This window comes from Eriocheir sinensis, chromosome 14 (assembly GCF_024679095.1).
Source record: "Eriocheir sinensis breed Jianghai 21 chromosome 14, ASM2467909v1, whole genome shotgun sequence".
NCBI classification, from domain to species: Eukaryota; Metazoa; Arthropoda; class Malacostraca; order Decapoda; family Varunidae; genus Eriocheir; species Eriocheir sinensis.
Genome location: NC_066522.1, coordinates 4,079,820 through 4,088,633, shown reverse-complemented (window position 1 = coordinate 4,088,633; position 8,814 = coordinate 4,079,820).

Below are 8,814 nucleotides of genomic sequence, written 5' to 3'. Positions count from 1 at the left end.
ATATTTTTTTTATTATTATTTCACTTTCATATCAACTTAAAGCATCGACACCACCCGCTGAGCCATACTTACATACTTGTCATACATTGTTGGTACTGTTAGTTAGCATGGTAGAAAAAACGGTAGGTTCGCAAGCATGGGAAATTTCGTGTAAAAAATATGACAAGTGAAGGAAAGAACGAAAGATAAAAAGAAAGAAGAAAGACAAGGCAAAAAGAAGAAAGTTATATAGACATGAAGAAGATGACAAATAGCAAAAGAGAAAGGGAGTGAGTGGGAGGAAGCAGGAGATGAATGGCGCTGAATGTCTGAAGGAAGAAAACAATAATATACACACTGATTACACAACCCGAATACATATTGAGAGAGAGAGAGAGAGAGAGAGAGAGAGAGAGAGAGAGAGAGAGAATAGAAAGTAGTGGAAGCTGCATCGGTTTCATCTCCCTTTCTTCTTCATCTTCATCAACTCATCTCCTTCTCCAGTCCCTCCTTAGTCATCTCCACCTCTGCATCTTCTCATCTCAGCATCATCTTTTTTTATCCATCTTTTCCTTTTCACTTCCTCCACTTCCACATTCTTCACTGATCTTCTCCATTTCTTCATCTCACATTTTCATGCTCCTCATCTCCACTTCTTCATATCACTTTTACCTCTTCTACACATCTCTCTCTCTCTCTCTCTCTCTCTCTCTCTCTCTCTCTCTCTCTCTCTCTCTCTCTCTCTCTCTCTCTCTCTCTCTCTCTCTCTCTCTCTCTCTCTCTCTCTCTCTCTCTCTCTCTCTCTCTCTCTCTCTCTCTCTCTCTCTCCTTCTTCCATGCTCATCATCAATTCATCTCCACTCACTCATCTCACCTCACTCCCTTCACCATGTAATTTTCACCTCTTTGTCATCTCAACATATCAGTCAACCTCTTCTCCCTCCATCTCTATCCACTTCTTCATCTCCTCCTTTTCCATACTCATCCCTAATTCATCTCCACTCACTCATCTCCTCACCTCACTCTCCTCCACATCATCTTCGCCTCTTCATCTTCTCCCTCCATCTCTATCCACCTCTTCGTCTCCGCCACTTTCATCTCCACTCTCATCACCGCTCTCAGCATTAACATTCACCACCACAAAGACGACAAGGCAACACAAAGTCACCACCACCATCATCACTACCACTCCGCTCCCACCACCACCATCACCACCACCATCACCACCACCAAGACTAATATTGCACCGTCAACACACCTTTTTTTTATCACAGGTGTTGTAAATGACCGGCAGAAGTGACCACCTCATCGTCTTCCCCTTCACTACACACTAAAAAAAGGAGGAATGAAGTATCTTAACTCTATTACTACCTTAACTACTGCTACATACTACTACTATTACTACTACTACTGCTACTACTACTACTATTACTTTTTTTTAACATCAAGGGAGGCAGCTCAAGGGCAAAGAACAAAACCAACAACAAAAATGCCCCAAAATTGCTACTACTACTACCACTACTACAAGTACAACTACCACTATCACTACTACTACTACTACCACTACTACTGATGACTAATATCTTACATTCGATAAGTTAAACTGCCACACACTATCTCTTGCACCTATAAAAACCACCACTGCAACTATTTATCACCTCCACCATCACCACCACCATCACCACTATCACCACCACCACCAAAAGCCTCCTCTCCTCTCCTCTATTATAAATGTGACGTTGTGTTCCTAACTATATCAACATGCTTTTTATTTTTTCTTACATTCCTAATTGGATAAACATAAAATAAGTACATAATATATTCTTCAAGTCACTATTTACACATTCAAATGAGCTGGTGAATGTGTGTGCGTGTAGGTGTGTGTGTGCGTGTGTGCGTGTAGGAAGGGGGATGGGTGCATGTGTGTGGAGAAGGGAGGGGGGAAGGGGGGGCATGTGTGTAGGGGTGCATATGTGGGGGGGAGGGGTTATGGGGTGCATGTGGGGGAGAGCGGGATTATGTGGGGGGGGGGGGGGGGGAAATAGGTGTGTGTGTGTGTGTGTGTGTGTGTGTGTGTGTGTGTGTGTGTGTGTGTGCACTGACTTGTTTAGAAAGTAAGATCAGCCGGTCAAGGTTCAAGACTCATCCCCTCCCTCGCCTCTCCCTTCCCCTTCCCCTAGTCCTCTCTCCCTCCCCATCCCCCTCCATAGTGCTGCTTGATTAGTCCCCTAGCCACGGAGCCCCTTCTTCCAGCCCCGTTTTGCCACTTCCTCATCTCTCCCTTTTTCCCTTCCTTTCTTTCTCCCTCCTTCCCTCTCTTCCTTCTTTTCTGTCTCCCTTCCTTCTCCTTCCTTTCTTCCTTCTTCCTTTTTCTTTATCCCAAATTGTCTCCACTCGTCCCATAGTCACTGATCCCTTACCTTTGCAATTTTCTCACTTTTCCTTTCTTCCTTTCCTCCTTTCTTCTTTTTCTTTTAGCCCAAACAGCCGCTTCATAAACTTCACACACATCTCCTTGAACTCCCGTACTTACTATCCTCTTCCCCATTCTTTACTTTTGTAGCCTCAGACTCCTCTTTGCTACTTTATTTTGATTCATTAACCCAAACAGCTTCTCCCCCAACCCCGGTTCGTCCGTCAACTCCGACTCAACTACTCGCGTTCTATTTCGTAATTTACTTTCTTTTATGATCGTCTTCTATTCCCTCCTTAACCTCTCCATTTGTCCTCCAACTCACCATTTTATCCCTCCAGAAAAGATCATCCATTCCCCTCAGCAAGTATCTTAGGTCGGTATTACAAGACAAATTCGCTTTTCACATCACCAATTTCTAGAGGTCAAAGAAGGGGTCAGTCCATGGAGGCATTATACCTCCATGGGTCAGTCAGATTCTTATGATTGTTTCTTCAGGTTCATGGTACAGAAGAAGGGTCACACTACCACCAGGGTCAAAAACTACCCCTGGAAATGCCCACAACTCCTACGAAAGCCTTGTCAAATGTGTGTTGTTGGACGAGTCTTATAATACGACCCTTAAACTCTCCCTCTTTTACCTGAGCATGAAGGATTTTTTAACTGAGCAGTCCTCGTCTTTCTCCTTTTCCCTCTCCATTAACTCTTCTTCATTACTTTTCATTCATCCAGTCCCTCCAGTAACTCTCTTAATTCCACAATCAAATGGCAGTTCATCTCAGGCAGCGGGGATTTGAGCTGGAGTTTGCAGGCGCGTAAACTTTCCAAAGTGTATGAGTTCCACAATCAAATGGCAGTTCATCTCAGGCAGCGGGGATTTGAGCTGGAGTTTGCAGGCGCGTAAACTTTCCAAAGTGTATGAGTTCCACAATCAAATGGCAGTTCATCTCTGGCAGCGGGGATTTGAGCTTCCGCATTAGTTCTCTTCCTTCTCATTTTTCCTCTCCATTAACTTTTTATCATCTCTCACTCTCTCCTTAAACTCTTCAAAATGCATATATCCTCTTTGCCACTCCCTCCAGACAACATCAGATTTATTGTTTTCTTCTCATTCCCCCGCAAATAAAAATATAAAAAAACGTGAAAGAAGACCTCCGTCACGCCATTATTCAGCCCGTAGAGCGCATCCACATCTCATTAAACCACCAAACTTCCTCACCTTTACGAATAACCTTTACGAATTTTTCTCCTTCATCCCCTTCTTTGATCTTTTTCTCCCTATTTAGTAACCCTCTTCCAGGTCCCGGGTAAGCACTTCTAAGCTCTTTCTATTACATCCTTCCCCTTCGACACAGACATTAGGAGGAAAAAAAGGGCTCCATCCCCCCACCTCTTCCTCCTTCTCTGTTCTGTCACACTCTTCCTGGTCCTCTCTGTTAAACACTTCCCCTTCTACGCACTCATTAGGAGGAAAAAAAAAAAGTGTCCATTCTACACCTTCCCTCCTCTCCTCTCCTTTCTTCTCTCCTCTCCCATCACCCTCTTCTAACTCCTTTTTATTAACTCTTCTCCTTCTACACACCCATTAGGAGGGAAAAAGTGTCCAAATCCCACCTCCCCTCCTCTCTTCTCCCTTCACCCCCTTCTTATTCCTTTCTATTAACTCTTCCCCTTCTACACACCCATTACGAGGAATAAAAAGTCCATCCCCATCTTTCCTTCTCTCTCCCTTCCTTCTTCTTTCTCTGTTCTCCCATAACCCTCTATTAACTCCTCTATTAAAGTCTTCCCCTTCTTCTCACCAATTAGGAGGAAAAAATCTCCATTCTCTACCTTTCCTTCTCTCCTCCTCCTTTTTTTTTGTCCTCCCGTCTCCCTCTTCTAAGCGCTCTCTATTGAACTGTTCCTCTTCTACACAGCTATCAAGTAGAAAAAAATAAGTCTTCCTTCCCCATCCTTTCCTCCTCTTCTCCTCCCTTCCATCTTTGTTCTCTCATCGCCCTCTTCTCAGCCCTCTTCATTAAACTCTTCCTCTTCTTCTCAGTTATTAAGAGGAAAAAAATAAGTCTCCATACCCAACCTTTTCCTCCTCTCCTCCCTTCTTCCTTCACTGTTTTATCATTGCCCTCTTCAAAGTCCCTTCTGTTACACTCTTCTCCTTCTAATTACCTTCTATTTACTGCTATTTACCCCCTAGGAAGAAATAGTAAGTCTCCATACTCCACCTTTTCCTCATCTCCTCCCTTCTTCCTTCACTGTTTTATCATTGCCCTCTTCTAAGTCCCTTCTATTACACTTTTCCCTTTCTATTTACATTCTACTTACTGCTATTAACCCCTAAGGAAAAAATAGTAAGTCTCCATTCTCCACCCTTTACTTCCCTCCTCTCCTCCTCCTTCCTTCTCCCCCATCCCCCTCTACAGACACCCTCTCTAGTATACCTCACTCGTTTCTCCACCCTTCACCTACACCCATGAAGAATCAACCCCCCCCTCTTTTTTTTCTCTCCTCTTTCCGTCTTCACCCGTTTTAACCCTTCGCCCAGGCTCTTGGATCCCCTTAAAGGCTATCACCGTGGAATTAAGGGTCCGGTACTTTGCATGGAGGATCACACACCCTCACACCATCTGCCGACCATGCAGCTGGTGCCGTGTGGAGTTCAGAGATGGACGCAGAAAAGAAGAAAAAAAAAAATCGATGAAAAAGTCACCAAAGTTAATACACAAAAGATATAAATAAACAAACAGATGAGAATGTAAACGAATAAATGAAGTACAAATGTAAATATTATAATGAACAAAACTAAGAGCAGACGAATATGAAAATGCGACCAGGTTGAGTACGGGCTGAGTAAAGAAAGCTGCCGCGTAAAATAACTGAGTGCGTCAACAATGAAGATGAGTAAACACAGAAGAAAGATAACCAGGAATGAAACGTGTTTACCTGATTCATTCTCACCTGGCAATGACGTCTTCATTTGCCACACGACAACGCTGACCGAGGGAGCTCCACGTATTGCCGTCATCATTATCATTATCACCATTATTATTATTATCATTATTATTATTATTATTATTATTATTATTATTATTATTATTATTATTATTGAGCAAAGTGCAATAGGTAGAGCCGGACGAGTAGAAATATCATGTCACTAAGTCTGTAAGTCCCAAGACACCTAGAATCAAGAGTAAAGGAAAGAAGGTAGACACGCAAAACACATGTTACCGTCAACCTGCACAGTGGTGAACAAAACAAACAAGACAAACTCCCCTCACTCCCCTCTCTCCTTCCCGCACCTCTCCCTCTGTTTTAGGCCCTTGATGGGAAAAGCTGAAAAAGAAGAAGCAGAAGAAGCAGAAGAAGAAGAAGAAGAAGAAGAAGAAGAAGAAGAAGAAGAAAAGAAAAAAAGAAGAAGAAAGAAAGAGAGAAGAAAATAAGAAAAAAAGAAAATACGAAAGAGAAGAGGAGTGAGTATGTAGTAATGGCACTGTAACTACTGTTGCAGTCAATATAATATATATATATATATATATATATATATATATATATATATATATATATATATATATATATATATATATATATATATATATATATATATATATATATATATATATATATATATATATATATATATATATATATATGTGTGTGTGTGTGTGTGTGTGTGTGCACATTTTTTTTTTTTTTTTTTTTTTAAGCGCTGCCTGTAGCGCCAGTAGGCTCTCTTGAGGGACTCTTAAACGGCCCCAGCCTGTTAGTGGTGCAGGCGAATTTTATTTATGGTGGCTGCCGTGATATATGACTGTGCTTGGCCCATGCTGCCCCCCGGTGCTCCACTTGGAAGGAGTCACTGAAGTTAGCGTTGATTGAAGATCCGGGCAGCGTGTGAGTAATCTTTCGCCACTCCGCGACGACTTGAACAAATCAGCGTGTTATGGTGGGACTCGAACCTGGGTCCACGGACTCACCACGCCTCACGCTGACCACACGGCCACTGCCTCTCCAATATACTACCTTCAGTTACAGTACAGTGTAGATATCGACATGTACAGTGTATCTACCTGTATACTTGCCCCTTTATTTACACACCTGTCTGCCCGTCCTCTTATTTCTATGGCTCATGTACTGCAAATATCTAATCAGACCATCAATTTGTCTAACTCTCCGACTATCCATCAAGCCATACACCATACACTGACTGGTGAAGTATAAAATAGTTTAATAAGATCGTCCCATCATAAGCTATAGCAGTACAAAAGATAAATAAACAAAATGTGAGTTCGTTCTGTGCTAAGTCAAAGAGAAACAATAAACCCAACTTAATGAAATAAAAATATACGAAAGAAAGAACAGAAGTGGGAAGTCATAAAAGATAGAAAAAAAGGACAAACAAGGATGAACAGGCAACTTGGCTCCACCCCCGAAAAAAAAAAACGTGAAAATGAAATAAAAATGTGTAATGGAAAGATTTATATAATGAAAAAATAGAAAGTATATATAAAAGAACACATCAGAAGTTTTTAAGAGATTGTGGTAGTAGTAGTGATGGTGGTGGTGGTGACTGTGGAGGCTGTGCTGGTGGTGGTGCTTATGGCGGTGGTGGTGAAGGTGGTGGTACAGGTGATGAGAGAGACGGTGATGCAAACGGTTCTGGTGGTGATGATGGTTGTAATGGAGATAGTTATGAAGGTGGCAGGGAGGGGGTAGTAACGATGGAGATGGTGGTGATGGTGGTGGTGATGATGCGGGTTATGAAGGTGGTGGTGGTGATGTGGGTTATGATGGGGATGGTAAGATGGTGATGGTAATACTGACGACGATGGAGATGATGTGGTGGTGAAGGGAATATTGACGATGATGAAGATGGTGGTGATGATGGTGGTGGTTTCGGAGGTAGTGGTGATGGTAATACTGATGAGGATGGAGGTGATGATGGTGATGGTGGTGGTGATGTTAATAGTTATGATGGAGATAATGGTGATGGTAGATGGAGATGGTGGTGATGATGGTGGTGATGTCAGTAGTAATGATGGACATGGTGGTGATGGTGGTGGTGATGAGGTCAGTAGTAATGATGGACATGGTGGTGATGGTGGTGGTGATGTCAGTAGTAATGATGGACATGGTGGTGATGGTGGTGGTGATGTCAGTAGTAATGATGGACACGGTGGTGATAGTGGTGATGAGGTCAGTAGTAATGATGGACATGGTGGTGATGGTGGTGGTGATGTCAGTAGTAATGATGGACATGGTGGTGATGGTGATGGTGATGTCAGTAGGTGGTGATGATGGTGGTGATGTCAGTAGTAATGATGGACATGGTGGTGATGGTGGTGGTGATGTCAGTAGTAATGATGGACATGGTGGTGATGGTGATAGTGATGTCAGTAGGTGGTGATGATGGTGGTGATGTCAGTAGTAATGATGGACATGGTGGTGATGGTGGTGGTGATGAGGTCAGTAGTAATGATGGACATGGTGGTGATAGTGGTGGTGATGTCAGTAGTAATGATGGACATGGTGGTGATGGTGATGGTGATGTCAGTAGGTGGTGATGATGGTGGTGATGTCAGTAGTAATGATGGACATGGTGGTGATGGTGGTGGTGATGTCAGTAGTAATTATGGACATGGTGGTGATGGTGGTGGTGATGTCAGTAGTAATGATGGACATGGTGGTGATGGTGGTGGTGATGTCAGTAGTAATGATGGACATGGTGGTGATGGTGGTGGTGATGTCAGTAGTAATGATGGACATGGTGGTGATGGTGGTGGTGATGTCAGTAGTAATTATGGACATGGTGGTGATGGTGGTGGTGATGTCAGTAGTAATGATGGACATGGTGGTGATGGTGGTGGTGATGTCAGTAGTAATGATGGACATGGTGGTGATGGTGGTGGTGATGTCAGTAGTAATGATGGACATGGTGGTGATGGTGGTGGTGATGTCAGTAGTAATGATGGACATGGTGGTGATGGTGGTGGTGATGTCAGTAGTAATGACGGACATGGTGGTGATGGTGGTGGTGATGTCAGTAGTAATGACGGACATGGTGGTGATGGTGGTGGTGATGTCAGTAGTAATGACGGACATGGTGGTGATGGTGGTGGTGATGTCAGTAGTAATGACGGACATGGTGGTGATGGTGGTGGTGATGGCCAAGCAGATCATGTAACTCAAACGAGCCTCACATTCAAGGTCACCACCACCATCATCACCACTCCCACCACCTCCACCACCACCACTGTCTTTCGTCTCACGCTCATGTCTCTCAGGAGGCCTCGAGCACCCACTCCCTACCACTACCACTACCACCACCACCACCCGTCACCACCACACAGACCAGTCACACAGCACAGAGCCCGGAGAGTGTCACGGTGGCACACACACACACACACACACACACACACACACAC